The sequence below is a fragment of the Suricata suricatta genome, chromosome 10 (assembly GCF_006229205.1).
Source record: "Suricata suricatta isolate VVHF042 chromosome 10, meerkat_22Aug2017_6uvM2_HiC, whole genome shotgun sequence".
Classification (NCBI taxonomy): Eukaryota; Metazoa; Chordata; class Mammalia; order Carnivora; family Herpestidae; genus Suricata; species Suricata suricatta.
Genome location: NC_043709.1, coordinates 24,904,415 through 24,921,953, shown reverse-complemented (window position 1 = coordinate 24,921,953; position 17,539 = coordinate 24,904,415). Strand labels below are relative to the sequence as shown.

At 46.7% G+C, this 17,539-nt stretch overlaps 1 long non-coding RNA gene across 1 annotated transcript in view; it reads right to left on the bottom strand.

Moving 5' to 3' along the window:
• Positions 1-11,351: 11,351 nt before the first annotated feature.
• The window catches only part of LOC115303552, a 61,190-nt gene continuing 55,002 nt past the window's right edge, over positions 11,352-17,539 (bottom strand). The window contains exon 3 of the long non-coding RNA XR_003914124.1: positions 11,352-11,447. This is a non-coding gene — a long non-coding RNA (uncharacterized LOC115303552). The remainder of the gene's footprint in view (positions 11,448-17,539) is intronic.

Sequence of the window (17,539 nt, the reverse complement as noted above, 5' to 3'; positions counted from 1 at the left end):
AATGTTTGGCTTCCCAACCAGCAGGCAACAGAGAGCGCTGAATTTCCTACGGTTTTTACAATTGCTGACAGCAAAATCCTGCAGAGGATGTTAGGGCTGATGCTTCCCAAGGGGAAAGTGTGCCAGGAAAGATTCCTATCAGATGCCGGGAACTGCCCGAGAGTCATAGTTAAAGCTCTGGGGGAAACCCACAGAAACGCCAGGCTTCAAGAGCGGGTATTCCCCACAAAAAGCTGAAATTCTCCCCCAGGGTGCAGAGGCTGTAATGGTACAGAAGCAGAGGATTTTGTTCTCTTTAGGGGGAAAACATCATCAACTGCTCCAATATAAGGTTACATGGCAAAATATCCATGATGTATGATGCTCCAGCCCCAAAAGAGAAAGCTGCAGGGCCAAGAGAAGTAATGAATCCATTTAATTAAATAAAACCAAAACCAACCCTTCTCCACTACCCCTCATCCTCCCTGTAATTTAAACATTAAAATTTCTAGAAAAATACATAGGTCAAATTGTTAATACTTCTTACTACTGGAACGTAAGTAGATAGTTTTACTATTATTTAACTTTTTACCAAAGAAAAAGAGCAGATGAATGAACCCCTATGAGCCTATTTCTCAGCATCAGCAACCATTAACTCCTGACCAGTTCACTTCCTCTCTTCTGTATTATTTTGGAGCAAATCCCAGATACCATATTATTTCATCTACTAATATTTCAACATGTATTGCTAGTAGACAAAGACTCTTCTTTAAAAACATAAAAATAGGGGCTCCTGGGTGACTTAGTCCGTTAAGCATCCGACTTTGGCTCAGATAATGATCTCACAGTTCCTGGGTTCGAGTCCCCAAGTCGGGCTCTGTGCTGACAGCTCAGAGCCTGGAGCCTGCTTCAGATTCTATGTCTCCCTCTCTCTCTTCCCCTCCCCCACTCATGCTCTGTCCCTCTCTCTCTAAAATAATTAATAAACATTAAAAAAATAATTTAAAAAACCCATAAAAACAATAGCATTATTATACCTAAAAGATCAATACCTTAATGTTTCAAATATCTACTGCTTAAATTTCTTATGAATCTTGTTTGAGGGGTGCCTGCATGGCTCAGTCAGTTAGCATCAAACTCTTGATTTTGGCTCAGGTCATGATCTCATGGTTCAGAAGACCGAGCCCTGCTGTCAGCACAGAGCCTGCTTGTGATCCTCTCTCTCCCTCTGTCTCTGCCCCTCCCCTACTCTTTCTCAAAAATAAATATGTTTCAAGGTTATCTCCTCACAGTACTCTTCCCCCCATTACTCTACGCCTTCCTCTTCCTGCCTGGCCCAGAGAAGCCGCTGTGTGCAAATGTACGTACGCGCTCATCAGTCTTATTAGGCAGAGTTCCAAATGGCCACTCCGCATGAACACAATTAAAAGTTAAACATCAATTAAAATTCATGAAATCCATTTAGCTCTCTGAGAAAGCACTAAAATAACTGTATACATTTGGGGCACAGATTAATCTAGATTGTTTTTCATTACTCATTAGTTATCAAACATACTGGGCCTCATTTTAGCCTCTGTTAATTGCTCATTCAGCCTACAATGAATAGGTAGTGAAACATGAGTCCAGGACAAAAGATGAAAAATGTGGAACGAAATGCCACGCAGGTCAAGTTCAGCCAGCCAGGTGGTCTGTGGGTGACCGCTGGGGCACTAGGGACACTCTGGGAGGGCGAGCGGTGTCGGGGCCAAAGGCACATGCAGATGACCTCTCTTCTGCCGCCTCCGCTGATATGCTCATCTGCTCACTACACACAGACACGGATGTCTCCCAGGCATCTCGAGTCTTAACATGACCTACCCAGAACCTATAACTTGCCCCCTAAACCTATTTCTTGACCCATCTCCCCCTTTTCAATAAATGGCGTCCAACTATGCAGACTCAAATTCAGCCTCACTCTTGATTTGATTTCTTTTTTCCATCTCCCCACAATCTTCCATCAGCAACCCCTATGGGCTCTGAAACCAGAATCTGTTCACCCCATGTCTACCACCTTAATCCCGACCTCTGAGGAGCCTCTCCTGAGATTTCTGCCTCTGCCTCCTAACTGGGCTCCCTGCTGCCCCTTGGGCCTCCCACCAACCCATTCTTTTTATTTCTTTTTTAAGCTATTTATTTTATGAGAGAGAACCAGTGGGCAAGAGGCAGAGGGAAAGGGAGGCTGAGGATCCCAAGCAGGCTCTATCTACACTGACAGCAGAGAGCCAGATAAATGGCTTAAAGTCACAAACTGTGAGATCATGACCCGAGCCGAAGTCAGATGCTTAACCGACTGAGCCAGCAGGTGCCCCTCAACAACCCATTCTTTAAAAAAATAAATACGATTCCATCCCTTTCCTACTTAAAATACTCCCCAATACACTTCAGAATTAGAAGCCTATACTAGTTTCCCATCCCTGCTGTGGCAAATGTAATCTCTCACAGTTCTGGACATCAGAAGTCTTAAAATCAAGGTATGAGTAGGGCTGTGCTCCTTCTGGAGGCTTCTGAGAAGAACCTGTTTCCTTTCCTTTTTTAGCTTCTAGAGGCTGCCTGCATTCCTTGGCTTGTGGCCCCTTCCTCACTTCTCTGACTCTGACCCTCCTGCCTTCCTTTTACGGGGGCCTTTGTGATGACGGGGCCCACTGGGCAATCCATGGTTCCCGCCTCAAGATCTCAATCACATCTGCAAAGTCCCTTTTGCCATGTAAGGTAACATATTTACAGGTTCTGAAAATAGGACACAGCCATTTTGGGGGCATCTTTCATCAGTCTACCATGAAACCCAAACCAAAACACAACACAACACAAAGAACAGCTCCTTACCGTGGCTTAGCAGCCACACGGGAGCCTGCCTGTCTCCTACCTCCTTCTCCCCTCTCTTATATTCTCCTTCTACACTAACCTCCCATCTGTCCCTTCAAATGCCACGCCTGCTCTCACCTCAGGGTCTTCGCCCTCTTGCTACCTCCACCTGCAGCATTCTTCCCCATTCTTGGGAGCTCAACTGTCATTTCCTCTTAGTACCATCTGATATCATCTCGTTGACTTACATTCTCCTGGCCAACAAGTGAACCCCAGGGCGAGATTCCTTGCCTGTCTTGCTCACCTTACCACCAAGAACAGTGACTGACACATGTAGCAACTTAACATTTGTTGAAGGAATGAACTATATAGGACTTCAGAATGTTAGTGGTTTCCCTGTATCATGCCTCCATAACCCATTCTGGTTTTATAATCTGTTGGTTTATATACACTCATCAACATGTTCATCCTCCATCAGTTCTTAGGGGAAGACTGTACAAGATAAAATATAATAAAAACAACTACAGAGTCTACAAAATATTGGGGGATTAGGATACAGGGTAGGGGAAGAGTGAGGAGATAGGGCTAAGAAAAATAGGAATAACATAATATGTAGGGCAGACTCAGATAAATTACAGTTGACTCTTAACTCCAAACGAGTTGTCAGTGTGACACAGTGCCAAACACATGGCCTTCTGTACAATGGATATTTTCAAGCAAAAAGAGTAAAACTATTTCTTGGACAGTTTGTTAACTAAAATTGTTGCATTTACCAGGAGTATAATATGAACTAGACACTGTAGTAAGAGCTTTACATGAACTATCCCATTTAATCCCCAAATATTGTTATAGAAGGGGCACTAATAATACTTCTCATTTCACAAATGAGAGAAGTATAGTTCCAAGAAGTCAGGTAACTTGCTTCAATTTACAAAATGAGTATGTGTTAGCTAGGGCACATGATTCCAAAGCTTGGTGTACCAGCTCTATTAATGCTCTGTTGCACCGGCTTTTATAGATTATGCTGGACGCAACTAAGGGCCGCTCTCCAGAAGCCATGGGATTTCAGTATCTGAGCAGCCCTATGTTGCCTGGGAAAGCTTAGGACCCATGAGCAAGAAGATGACTTACAACTACAGACTATCAATGTGCTGGTTGGCTCCGAACACACCACCACCTCTTACTCATTCAGGCTCCACACTTCAAAGTCATCTGACTCTCCCTTCTACTTCATTCTCTGTCTCCAGTGGGTCATAAAGTCATGCCTGGTTTGGGCACCTGGCTTGATAATGGTGCTATTTCACTGAAATAGAAACGAGAAGGATCAGTTCCTGAGTTCAGCTTAAAATGCTTTCATGGTATCTAGGAGACTAGTAGACAGATGGGAATGAGGGTCTCGTGCTCACGAGAGAGGTTGGGCTGTGCCGTCGAGGTCATGGACAGGAGGAGTTTACTCAGGGAGACCTGAGTGCCTAAGCGGAGTAAAAGCATCACTACATTGACAGATGGGCAGAGGAAACACCGTCTCCGGTGTCATCATCCTTGCATGGACAACAGCGGACTTGCCCTTTCTGGTCTGCCAGAAATCTATTTTTATCTGGAGACAGATTCTGACACTTGCTTATTTTCAGTCCTGTTTTGTTCTTCTCTTATTTCGTCTGTGTGTGCCCTGCCGTCTTGCAACATTTGCAATCCTTTCAAAAACTGAGATCTGGCAGGTTTCATACATAAAGGATGCAGTTTTTTTGCATTTCAGTCACAGTTTCTTAAATTAGAATACGTAGACGCTTGCAGTCAGGCTGTGTGCAAGCAACACCACAGGTGGAGGGCTGAAACGCACATGCGCTGTCCACTCTGCTGTCTGGTGCTTCTGCCACTGCCCAACAGCTACCCTGGTCCAGCCTGTAGCCCCAAACAGGCATGTATGGGGCAGAGCCAGCGCGGCTGACCCCCAAACCTGCCAATGACAAAGAAACACTTATTGGCTAGGATGTGCTCCTGAGAGGCTGTTATGCAACATTTGTTCCTTTTCTCTTTACTGAAATATAATTTATACACAAATGCTCAGATCTTAACTATGAATCGGTTTTGACAAATGTGTTCACTTGTGTAATCCACACCCTTCCCAAGACACAGAACACTGCCATACCCCAGAAAACCACCCGCTGGGCCCTCTGAGTAAATCCCCACCTCACTCCCAGACGCAAACAATGATTGATTTCTATCATGACAGCCTGGTTTTGTGGTAGGCTGATGAAGACCAGGGGCCAGCCAAATCCAGCCACCGCCTGTTTTTGTAATGACCCACCAGCTAAGAACGGTTTTCACATTTTTAAACAGTTAAAGAAGAATTCAAAGAGGAAAAGTATTTTGTGACATGCCAAAATTTTGTGAAGTTCACATTTCAGTGTCTATCACAAAGTTTTACGGGCACAGAGCCCCCTCCCTTTGTTTACATATTATCTACAGCTACTTTTGCAGTACGGCCACGGAGCTGGAGAGCGGAGGTAGAGACCATATGCCCAAGAAGCCTAAAGTATTTACTACCAGGTCCCCTGCAGAAGAAGACTCTTGATCTTGGACAAGGAAACTTGCCTCTATCTCCACCACATATACGGACCCAAGTGTTGGAGCCAAGGCTGGGAACTAGGTGTTCTGAGGGCTGTTTTAACTACTTTCATACGAGCCACACATAAAAACCCTACATGTTTATGAAAAGCCTAAATATTTTCAAAGTACACAATGTAAAAGTGAGAACCTCTCCTAGGCACAGCTCCGAATGAGAACATGCTAAGATTTCAAAGAAAACTAAATCAAAAGTTACAACAAACGCTCCATTGTTATGGTCCTGTAATGTTTTCTAATGAAAGTCAGCCCCACTAAGACGAGATTACTGAAACTGCAACAGTGTAAACAGGAAGAGGCCAACATCAGAAAGAAAAGGTAGGGAGAGCGCCAACATCTCGGGTGTACGATGCAAGGAGAGAAAGGAAATGGAGCCAGATCCCTGGAGGAACACTGCTTGAAATGTCCGATTCAAGCCAGCCTAGATTCGAGAGCCCATGGCAGATGAGGCACAGGAGAGAGGAGGCAGCGTCCCCACAGGGGAGGGGGCAGAACTGGAGCCGCCACACACTGCTGGCTTGGGTCTGCCACAGTGGAGGTGTGCGGGCTGCTTTGTCAACAGCTGGAGTCTCACCCCAGAATGCAAAGTTTGCTCCCTCTTGGCCAATAAAGCGCAATGCTATTCCTCTGCTGGGAACACTGAGAGCATTTCTATTATGCTTTTAGGAACAGCACCATCTGGAGTTGTCCTTGAAGAATACGGCTTTGGTCAGCAACTCCAACTCTCGAAGCCCGTTTCTTCAAGCTGTGCCTCACTACCTGAGCCTTCGTTAATACAAATACCTCTCCTGTGCATGAAAGAGCTCTCCTCTAAGTAAGAACCATTTAGATACTAGAGAAGGAAAGGGAGTAATGATACATCTGGATATCTCCAGGGCTTTTGTTACACCAACCAGCAAACACAAAGAGAGATTAGAGTTGAGTTTCATGGGACAAGAGTAAAAAGCTAAATGTCAACCTCTCGGGTCATCTTTTTAAAACATTTTTAAATGTTTGTTTTTATTTATTTTTGAAAGAGAGGGGGAGAGAATGAACGACCATGTGCAGAGAAGGGGCAGAGAGAGGGGTAGGGAGAGAGAATCCCAAGCAGGCTCCGCCCTGTCAGCACAAAGCCCGACACTGGACTTGATCTCACAAACCATGAGATCATGACCTGAGCTGAAATCAAGTGCTGCATGCCTAACCTAATGAGCCACCCAAGTGCTCCTCCGTTTAAAACATTTTAGTTATTTATGTAATCTCTATGCCCAACATGGGGCTTGAACTCATGACCCCAAGATCAAGAGTTGCACGCTCTACCAATTGAGCCAGCCAGGCACCACTTATGTCATCTCTTTAAGTAACATGTCAAAAGGTGTCAAATTATGAGCCAGCTGTGGATGTCCACATGCATGTGATCTCCTGGGGAAACAGGAGACAGACACACACACACACACACACACACACACACACACACACACACGCATGGGGCTCTCAGACTCCCGAGGTGAAAACCTTACTGTACAGTAAGCGAGCACACACTGAGCGGCTGGCTGCAGGAGAGACATCCTAAAATGCCCAGGTCCCCACGGTCTGACTACTTTGTGGAGTCAGCCCTAGATGGAATATGCACGGGGCGGGGGAGGGGTGCTCATAAGAGGAAAAAAGCCTTTTTAGGCTTTCTAGCTGTAACTGAGCTGGTCTTTGGAACTTGGGGGTAGGTATTGTGTGTGTGCGCGTGTGTGGTGTATATATGCGTGTTTATGTGTGTCTGCCCCCAGGAGATGAATCACCCATTGTCTCTGGGTGCCACTGCCTGGTTTGCTAGACTGCAGAAAGCCCACCAGGGGAAGGGCCAGCCTGTGGGTCCCCGCGTAGCCTGTCCCATTCTTCCCGTCTGCAGCTGCCCCATCTTCTCAGCTGTGGCCCTCGGGCTGAGGACACTAGCCCACACCGGAGCCTTTTCGGCAGCTCCCAATACTTCCAAAACCTTCTCAGCACAGAGGGCTGATCTGCTGCTTCTGGCTAAACCTCCTTAAACTCCATCCCACTGTGATGCCTGAAGGGGATCAGGGATCACCAGCTGTCATGTAGCTTTCGTCTTTCCACCTACCCAGCAGCAGACAGGAGAGCTCAAAATGTGCCAGAAATAAGAACTAAGAGTAAAGGAATTCCCAAAGGGGTGAGTCGGTGTCTCTCCGAGGCGGCAAGAGCATCCTACACAAAATGTAAAACGTGAATCTCAGGCTTCCCTAAATTCTCCTGTCTTTTCTTGGCTGAAAGCGTGAGGCCGGGAAATCAGTGTCTGTTGACTTTAGCTCTGACCAACAGAGGAAAGCAAATCTGGAAAGGCCGGCACTTGGGATGAGCTGCCCGCAGGCAAATACATGCATGCAGGCTCCAGACCCAGGGAGAAAGCAAAGTGAAGGCACCGCCCTTCCTAAATTTTCAAAGACAGACCTATAATTGTCCCTGAGGGTGGTCTGGACAACACAGGATGTCCTGAGAGTTCACTTAAGGAAAGAGAATGTTTTCATTTCAAAGGAGCATCAGACGCTGGTGCTATTTCTATGTACATGTACTCACCGAAACGAGCAAATAATTCTGCTGTCCTAGGCCAGCGAAAGTCAGTCTGCTGATCAGCACCCTCTCCCAGGTCAGATACCTATTCCAGTAACCCTTGAGATCAATAGAATGATCAGCAGAGTAAGACAAAACATTTTTTTTTAAGTAAGCTCTACGCCCAACTGGGGCCTGAACTCATGACCCGAAGATTAAAAGTCACATGGTCCCCTGACTGGGATAGCCAGGTGCCCCAGCAAAACTTTTTTTAAAATGTTTTTTATTTATTTTTGAGAGACAGAGACAGCGCGAGCAGGGGAGGGTCAGAGAGAGAGGGAGACACAGAATCTGAAGACAGGCTCCAGGCTCTGAGCTGTCAGCACAGAGCCCAACGTGGGGCCGAACCCATGAACTATGAGATCATGACCTGAGCCAAAGCTGTATGCTTAAGCGACTGAGCCACCCAGGCACCCACAAAACATCTTTTTATTGTATAAAACCAATCACCCACAATACATTTTTTTAAATTTATTTTTGATTTATAGAGAGACAGAGCATGAGGGGGGAGGGGCAGAGAGAGAAGGAGCCACAGAACTGGAAGCAGGCTCCAGGCTCTGAGTTAGCACAGAGCCTGACGTGGGGCATGAACCCACGGACGTGAGATCTGACCTGAGCCGAAGTCAGAGGCTAACTGACTGAGCCACCCAGGCGCCCCTAAGATGTGTATTGTTTAAAATCTTTCAATGGATTCCTATTCCCCTAAGAAGAAATTCTCAGTTCCCCAAACTAGCCGTTAGGTAGGGTAGACTATATACTTTAATGGTTGAAATAAGGCTGTTTTGAGAGTGAAAGACAGTACTATTAACAACAATGCAGGTACCTGGGTGGCTCAGTCGGTTAAGCATCCGACTTCGGCTCAGGTCATGGTCTCACAGTTCATAGGTTCGAGCCCCATGTCGGGCTCTGTGCTGACAGCTCAGAGCCTGGAGCCTGTCTTCAGATTCTGTGTCTCCCTCTCTGCCCCTCTCCCGCTCATTCTGTCTCTGTCTCTCAAAATAAAATACAGACATAAAAAATTAAACAAAACAAAACAAAACAAAACAATGCTGGAGCAACAGCCACAAACCAGACGGTTCACACTGAGCCACCAGACTAGGGCCTCCTGCCTGAGGGTAATCTGGCCTTGCCCTGTGATCCACCCTCTTCCCCTGCCACCCGCTGGCCGGCTCTCTCCTCCAGCCACACTGGCTTCTGTTTTTTGCAACGGACAGGCTTCCTCTAGCTTCCTGACCTTTGCCATGCAGGTTCCTCTCCCTGTTCCACACACTGGTGGTGGCTTTTTCACCTGGCTCACTCCTACTCATTCCTTCTCCAGGTCTGTCTCCTCTGTCCCCTGACACAAGGCTGGCTCCCTCTTCTGGGCTCCCAGAGCACCCAGAACATACCTCATCACATCTGCAATCGTTTCTTGAGCAGTGGCTGCTGCCTTCTACACACACAGGGGGCCTCTGGGCAGTGACGAGGCTGGCCTTCCCACCGAGTCCTCAGTCCCCTGCATCCTGCCTGATAAAAGGACGTGCTGGAATCTTCCAGTCTCACATCAGGCATCCCTTTTCTTTCTTTACTCCACAACCCTTCCATACCTACAGAGCTCAGCGTGGTCCTGAGTGCTCCCTAGACCTCAGGCTGCCTCTGGTCTGACACACAGCAGACATTAATCCACTCGGTGCTCCGAGAGTTCCTTCGGGGCAGAGGCTGTAATCCACCCATCCAGGCACAGGGTGGCTGATGAGGGGATGCTGGGAAACACTAACACAGGGCCATAACCCCCCACTTAAAACCCTGGGCCCAGATGCATTTCCAAATTCAGAATTTTTCATTTGAAAATGATTACGGCATGTAATACAGCCAGAACCACTGGGGCAGCGCCACACACTTTCTGCAGCAGCATGCATGACGATTCACACTTAGGGCTAAATAAAGCCTCAAATTGTCCCCACATCCCTTCCGGTCAGGCTCTGCCAGTCGTTTAGTTCTGATCAGGTCAGAACTAATCTGCCAAATTTTGAAGAAATTTTAGTGGTTAACACCTTTTGGATTTTTAGAATTGTGCAAAGGGGCAGCGGACTGGTAAGAGCTGACATTAATGTTCATTTGGCAGGCACTGCTCCAAGTTTATGTACAATTATATACAACGGAGCATATATCTTATACATACTATATTAATATGTATTATATATAGTACACATAGAATGCATATATAAAACTCCACTGAATCCTCAGAACAATCCCATGAAGTGTTATCATTTTACTCATTTTGCAGATAAGGAAACTGAGGCATACAGAATACAGGTAACACACACAGGGTAAATAACAGACCACAAAACCAGACACAGGACCGTAGCGGACGTCCAACGACCACTGTGTGAATGAATGAATGAAATGTGGGTGTGCGTGTTAGACCCCGAAAAGGGGGCTTACGGGAGCTGAGCAGCAGAACCAGTGACATGGCTTTACCGCAAACCCCTTTTCCAGGCATGGCTTCTACCCCCGCTTCAGTGTTTACAAAAATAGCACTATAATGTGGTCCGCCCGCCTGCCTGGTGCAGCAGTAAGGTCCTGACCCAAGTCAGGGCAATCAGAACAGCTCCCTGGCACCTGGGAAGTGGAATCAGGAAGTCATTCTCTTTCTGGTGGTCTAGATTATGAAACAAAAATGTTTCAGAGGAAAACAGAGAACCACCGTATATAGTCTACAGATCCAAACACAGCCTGACACATTCTAGGGTGTAACCTACGTTTTCTACTTTTTCTTTTAAAATAAAACATTAGCTGGCACACAGGAACTAGCAGGCCAGTTAGGACTGCTTGGGCTTCTGATACACAACTGATTACTGTCGGGAGTCATTTGGTAATTCAATTATACGACCAGTGTTTACTGGGCACCTACTATGGGCCACACACTCTGCTAAGCAGATGATAAGCCAAACAAATACGGTTCCTGTTGCAGGGGCCATGGGCAGGTTGCCCCAAGTGAGAACACTCTGACATGAAGATTATTCTGAGCCCTCCCTTAACTACTTAATAGAATCTAAATTGGGGTCCTTCCCAGAATAAGGATCGTAAGCAGAGAGAAATCTTATCCGAGTGACCCATCTGTATAGCAGGGTCAACACCTAATTACCAAACATCTGCTCCTCTTATGGCCTCGTGAGGTGCATCCTTTCCTCTGGAGTCCCACGCTCCCACACCCCTTTCTCCTTAGTTCGGGATGACACTTCTGCTTCCTTTTGCCTGTCTTTGGAATTCCCATGTCAGTGTAGGTTCCCCATACAAATGTTATTAAATTTTATTTTCTCCTGTTAAACTGGTATCAGTTTGATTCTGAGTCCAGCTAGAGGGTCCTTGAAGAGGGCAGGAATCCTTCCTCCCCAGCACTGTCCTCGCAGCTCGATACAACCCTAGTGATAAGTAAAATAACAACAGTGTGAGTGTCATGATCCAGGATAAACATGAAGAATAGACAGGATACACAACAGTACATTGAAATCAATTAGCAATTAGAACTGGAGTGTAACAAAAATTAATTATACTATTTATAAGCTGTTCGAGTTTAATTCCAACAAACTTATATCACAAAACCAAATGATTATGAAGAATCATTGATACGAGCAGAAAAGATACGAATGAAGTCTCCACGCACATGCTGAGTCATTCTGAGGCTGCTACGTCAAGCATGGACCATCCAGACTCACGGTCACTATCAACAAAAGATTAACAAGATTTGCATACATATTATGAACGTCTGATTAAATAGCTTGATAGTGAAAAAACTAATAGAATTAGGGAGTGTGGTTTCCAGAGTACACTCAGTCCAACCAATGCCTTTTGCCTAGCCCTGGCCCTAACGCTATTTTTTGTCCATTTAAAGCCAGGCTTCTCCAATGTAAAACTGCATTCTGGCAGAAAGTACTTTACAAAAATACTGGAACACATTTGAATTTGAAGAGATAAAAGAATAGCACGAAAGGGATTTCAACAATAGTAAATATGACACGTTAACTACAGGTATAGAAACACATCTGATGAAATATGTAACAGACCCTGTTGCATGTGAATACACTAATCCTTACTCCTTTCTCCTCATCATAACCCCAATTCTGTTCAGTACTTTAACACGCCCTGCTAAATATATTTTCCCAGACTCCCTTGAAGTCATAGATGGCCATAGATTGTGATTCTGGTGAATAAAACCTAAGGAAAAATCTGCTTCTGATTCCTAATAAAAGGAGACAGAGTTGGTGAAAGGATTCTTCCTCTTACCCTTCTTTTCCCCTTGAACACAGAGCTGATGGCTGGAGCTGTAGCAACCATGTTGTCACCACAAGGATGAAAGTTGCCTATGTCTATATTTTATACTATGTGGGGAAAAAACCCCACCACTCCTATTTGTTTAAACCACTGTTCTTTAAATTTTCTGTTATTTGCAACCAAACATTCCTAATAGTTCAAGACAGAAAGTTATACTTAAAAGTTTGAACTTGGGGAACACCTGGGAGTCTTAGAAGGTTGAGCTCCAACTTTGGCTCAGGTCATGATCTCATGGTTCATGAGTCCCAGCCCCACATCAGGCTGAATTCTGTCAGCATGGAGCCCACTTCAGATCCTCTGTCCCCCTCCCTCTGCCCCTCCCCTGCTTGCATACACTCCCTTTGAAAAGTAAATAAACTTAGAAAGAGAAAGTTTGAATCCTGGGGAACTGTGGCCATGAAGATGGAGAATTCTATTTAACTGGTACCTCAGGGCAGACACTAGGAAATAACCAGTCTGCTATGGAGCAGCATAAAATACTAATCATCATGGGACAACAAATCTGGACTGTGGCACAGGACTGGTGGTTGTTTACAAAACATATGTTCCCTGTCTTCTTTCTCACCCACATGTCCTTTCCCTGCCCCACAGCAAGTCCCATTTCAGTTCACTGCCAACTAGGCAAAGCCTATTGGACATAAGCAAGTCAGTCAGTTCAGGGTCTGTGCTCTGCCAACTGTGTGGACAGATAAGCATCTTCCAACTTCCACCTTAGATGCAAGAGATTTCAATACGGAATACAGATCTAATGTGGTTTACTTGAAGGCATGTAAAACTACATTGTCCAAACCTTCAGGTCTTTTTCGGTTTGGGGTAGAAGTAGGTTTCCATGCGTCTGGAATATGTGATACAGTGTTGATGAAGGACCTTAAGGCAAGCTGAGGGCCAAGCACCAGCTAGCACAACACCACCGCCCCCGCCACCACCACTGTGGGATACGTGGTGGCCTTCCCCACTGCCCAACAACAAAGGAAAGGAAAGAAAACAAATGGTTAAGTGATAGAGATCACAGTCATGCAGGACTTGAGTCTCATCAGTTTACAAATGTCTTAGTAAATTACAAGAAAAAGGCAATCTTATTAACAGCCAAATCTCCAGAAAACTATGGCCTCCGTTTCGTAGGGCCCTAACATCACCCTCCCCTCCATAGTGATATGGGGAACAAAGGGAAAAGGAAATGGTAGATAAAATTAAATTTCTTTATAACCTGCAGCCCCCTGAGGCAAATACTTGAGGCAAATACACAGTATATCATTCCTCCTGGAACGCTCTACTGTCCTCATGTTAATGCCTCACTAGAGAAAAAAACCTTAGCTGGACAATAGCAAGGCCCCTGGCAGCTTAGGAGTCCTCTTTAGCATATCAGCGTCCTTCTGGAGAGCTCCCTTTGGTCTTTACCAACCCCAACTCCGTAATATGTAACCAGTCACTCTTTGCAACTCCAATGCAGCTCTTTCTGCCCAGGAGTCCTATTCCTGTGCTTTCATAAAATCACCTAGTTGCACCAAAGACGGGTCAAGAATTCCTTGCTTGGCCGTTGGCTCTGAACCCCACCACCACTCCAAAACCTCACCAGGATTACTACTATTCTTGTACTCGGTGGCAGCTTTTTAAATAGACCAAATAGAGGTAGACATATTTCCCCTGAACCTAAGGACCTCATTCCCCTTCTGTAACTTAAGAAGTAGTCTGTACTTTACTATTATGTTAATGCTTCATTTGTAAACAATGACTTTATTTTTTTTCTAAAAAGTAAGACATGAAGGGGAGTCTTAGAGAACAACACACATTCAGAAACTATACGGCTGGAGAGAAGCAAGAGGTGAAGCTGCAGAGACAGGTGAGTGAAGACAGGTAAGTTTTGTGTATCACACATTTGAGTTTTATTCCAATGGCAATGAATAAGCACTGAAAGATCGTAAGCAAGGGACTTACATAACCAGATATTTGTTCACAAAGATCGCTTGGCGCTGCACGATGAGGAAGCAAATGGCAAGGTGGCATCAGGAAGCTACTTACAGGATAATAAGAAATTACGCAGGCCTAAATTAAGCAGGGACAGATCTGAGGTACTTGGGAGGTAAGACGGAAAGGTGACCCCCAGATGGGACACCAGGCACAGAGACAGAGAATGCGGGTGGGTCAGGTGAATGAGGGTGGCACAGAGGGCTGACTGATGGATGGTCCGCGCAGGTTTTTTTGTGTACATCACGGGTCAGGCACTCAGGTCTGAGCAGTCAACATGATGAGTGCAAACAGATAACAAGTGAAGTCATGAGACTTACTGAGATTATCCAAAGATAATGAAATAAAGGAGAAGACGCGTAAGTGAAACCACAGGGAACACTGATAGTATCAAAGGTGGATGAAAGTCGCAGCATTTCTTCCACCAAGAAGAGAATGAAGAAGCGGCCAGAGAAGCAGAGGACGTGGGACAGGGAGCAGGGTGGGAAGCCCAGGGAAGAAGCTGGAAGGACTGAGTGGTCTGGCGTGTCCAGTGCTACAGGGAGCTCAGCTCACACTGACCCCTTAAGGGCCCCTCTACCCCGGCACACGGGGGCCTTGGTCCACCCCAAGTGTGCCTGGGATCCTGGGTCCCCAGGCCAAGGGGCGATCGCTGAGCACACAGCACAGAACCCACTCCCGAGAGCTTGGAGGCCATCTGCCATGTGGCCGAGAAGCAAAGCCGGGATGAGGACGCAGGAACAGAGCAGGAAAGTATCCCGGCCTGGGAAGACATCCGCATTCTGATACTCACCTGACGCTCACGCTGGCTCCTCCAGCTGATTTCTCTTACTTGGAATGTAAAGATCCCAATAATATCCAACAGGGGAGGCAGGAAGACAAACAGCTGCAGCACCTGACAGAATGAACTACGTGCTAAGTGGAGACACAAGGAGGGACTCGGGAAGGGGGGGTCGGGAGGAGGAGAGATTAATTTTGGCTGGCTGGAGGGAATGCTTCCAGAAGGGAAGTGGCATCTGGGCTGACACATTAAGGATCAGGATTTTAGGGGGAAAGAAGGCAGACAGTGCACTCCAGCAGAAAGAGAGAGCACAATGGAGCTGTAAGGTGGGCACGGCCAATCTCAGGTCAGGGGCTGGCACATCCGCTGGGCCCCGGGGGAGCCCTCCTGCCCTCCCACAGGGTCAGCCAGGGTGCTGGGTCCACCACGGGCTGAAAGCTACCAGCACAAGGGAGGAGGGGAAGGGACCAAAGCAGGGAAGGTAGGGGTTCTGTTTCACGAACCAACAGTTCAGAAACGGAGAGGGCCAGCTAGGTGTTTCACCTGCCGGCCCCCCAGGTGAGCCAGTGTGACCTGCACCGGAGCTGAGGACCTGCACGGAAGACCCGCCCCTGGAGCTGCCCCCAAGTTAACCTTGAGTTCAGTATAATCTGAAGATCTCTTAGGGGCAGAGGGTTGTTGGGGGTTTTGTTTTGTTGGTTGGTTTTTGTTGTTTTGCCATCTTTTGAACATACAGTGTATGCATTTGCATGTTGATGTCCTAGGTACTGAATCAAAGTGCCCAGGCCAGCTCCCTGCCACCCTCTAATACACTGAATAAGTACTTCCTGTACTAACCAACCCCCCTGGACCCAAAGTGCTTTGAGAGCTATCTCCCTGTCTCCTCACCTATAACAAATGTAACAATGTAAATGTAACAAGTACATGTTTTTTGCTTTCAGTAGTTCTTTGGGTTGTGTCCATTTGAGGCACCCCAAGCAGTGAACCCATCCAGTTAGGTTACAACAGCAGGCAGCCACCCTGCTGTAGACCCTCTCACATGACACTGCAACGGTCTGTCTGTACATGTGCACCCTCCCCAGACAGGAGGCACCCACCCATTTACCTGTCCACATCCTGCACCTGGCACAGAACCCGCCATGAGGGAGCGCTCTTTGCAGCCTCGGTAATCTCAAGCTACCTCTACTCTCCTGAACTGGTGCATTTTTTTATGTTTATTTTTGAGAGAGAGAGACAGAGCACAAAGAGGGGAGGGGCAGAGAGAGAAGGCGACACAGAATCGGAAGCAGGCTCCAGGCTCTGAGCTGTTAGCACAGAGCCCAACATGGGGCTCAAACTCACAAACTGCGAGATCATGACCTGAGCCAGTCGGATGCTCAACTGAGCCACCCAAGCGCCCCTCAACCGGTGCTGTTAGAGGAAGGATCTTCCTAAGACTGAGAAGGGAGCGCTGGTAAGGTTGGTTGGTTAAGACTCTCAGTTGTGGGAACATTAAAACAACTTGTTTTTTTTAATGTGGTGAAATAAACATAAAATTTACCAGTTCAACCATTTGTAAGTCTATAATGGCACTGTTACGCAGTTCAGTTATTCATATTGTCATGCAGCCATCACCACCATCCATCTCCACAACTTTTCATCTTCTCACCTGGAATCTCTGACGCCATCAAACACCACCTCCCATTCCTGCTCCCCCAGGCCTGGCAACCACCAGGTTACTTTCTATCTCTATGAGTTTTATAACCCTGGGTACTTCAGTAAGTGGAATCATAGAGTGTTTAACCTTCTGAAAACAACTTCCTTTTAAATGTGCTTTCAACTGTAAATATTTACCAAGTGTGCTCACTTCCTCCCCACGAAGCAGGCAGGATGAAGACCCTGGGTCCGGTTTGGAGGCTGAGAAAGTGGAGGCCCAGGAAGGTTAGTGGTTGGTCCAGGCCTGGGCTCCTGGGGATCACAAATGCCCCCCGGGCCACACGAGGTGCCAAGCTCGGCTGGCCCTCTCACACGTTCTGTGGAGGCTGCTTCAGAATCTGGATTACTTCAACCCACTTCCTACACTAGCTGGCCTCCCTGTGCCTGAGGACAGATGGTGTGAGCACCTCACTATGGATTAGCAAACGGAGCAGGAAATAACCAATGCGGTGGAGTAGAGTCAAAGTTCTGACCTTAGGTCAGAGTGTATCTTTCTTTTTTTTTTTTTACGTTTGTTTATTTTTGAGACAGAGTAGCGGGGTGAGGGGGGAGACAGAGGATCCAAAGCAGGCTCTGCGATGACAGCAGAGAGCCCGATACCCCGTGCGGGGCTCAAACTCATGAACCATGAGATCACAACCTGAGCCAAAGTCAAGACGCTTCACTGACTGAGCCACCCAGGCAGCCCCCTCCCCCAGGTGTGTCTTTCTGTTCTTTGGGAGGCTCCGAGGAGAGGTCCGA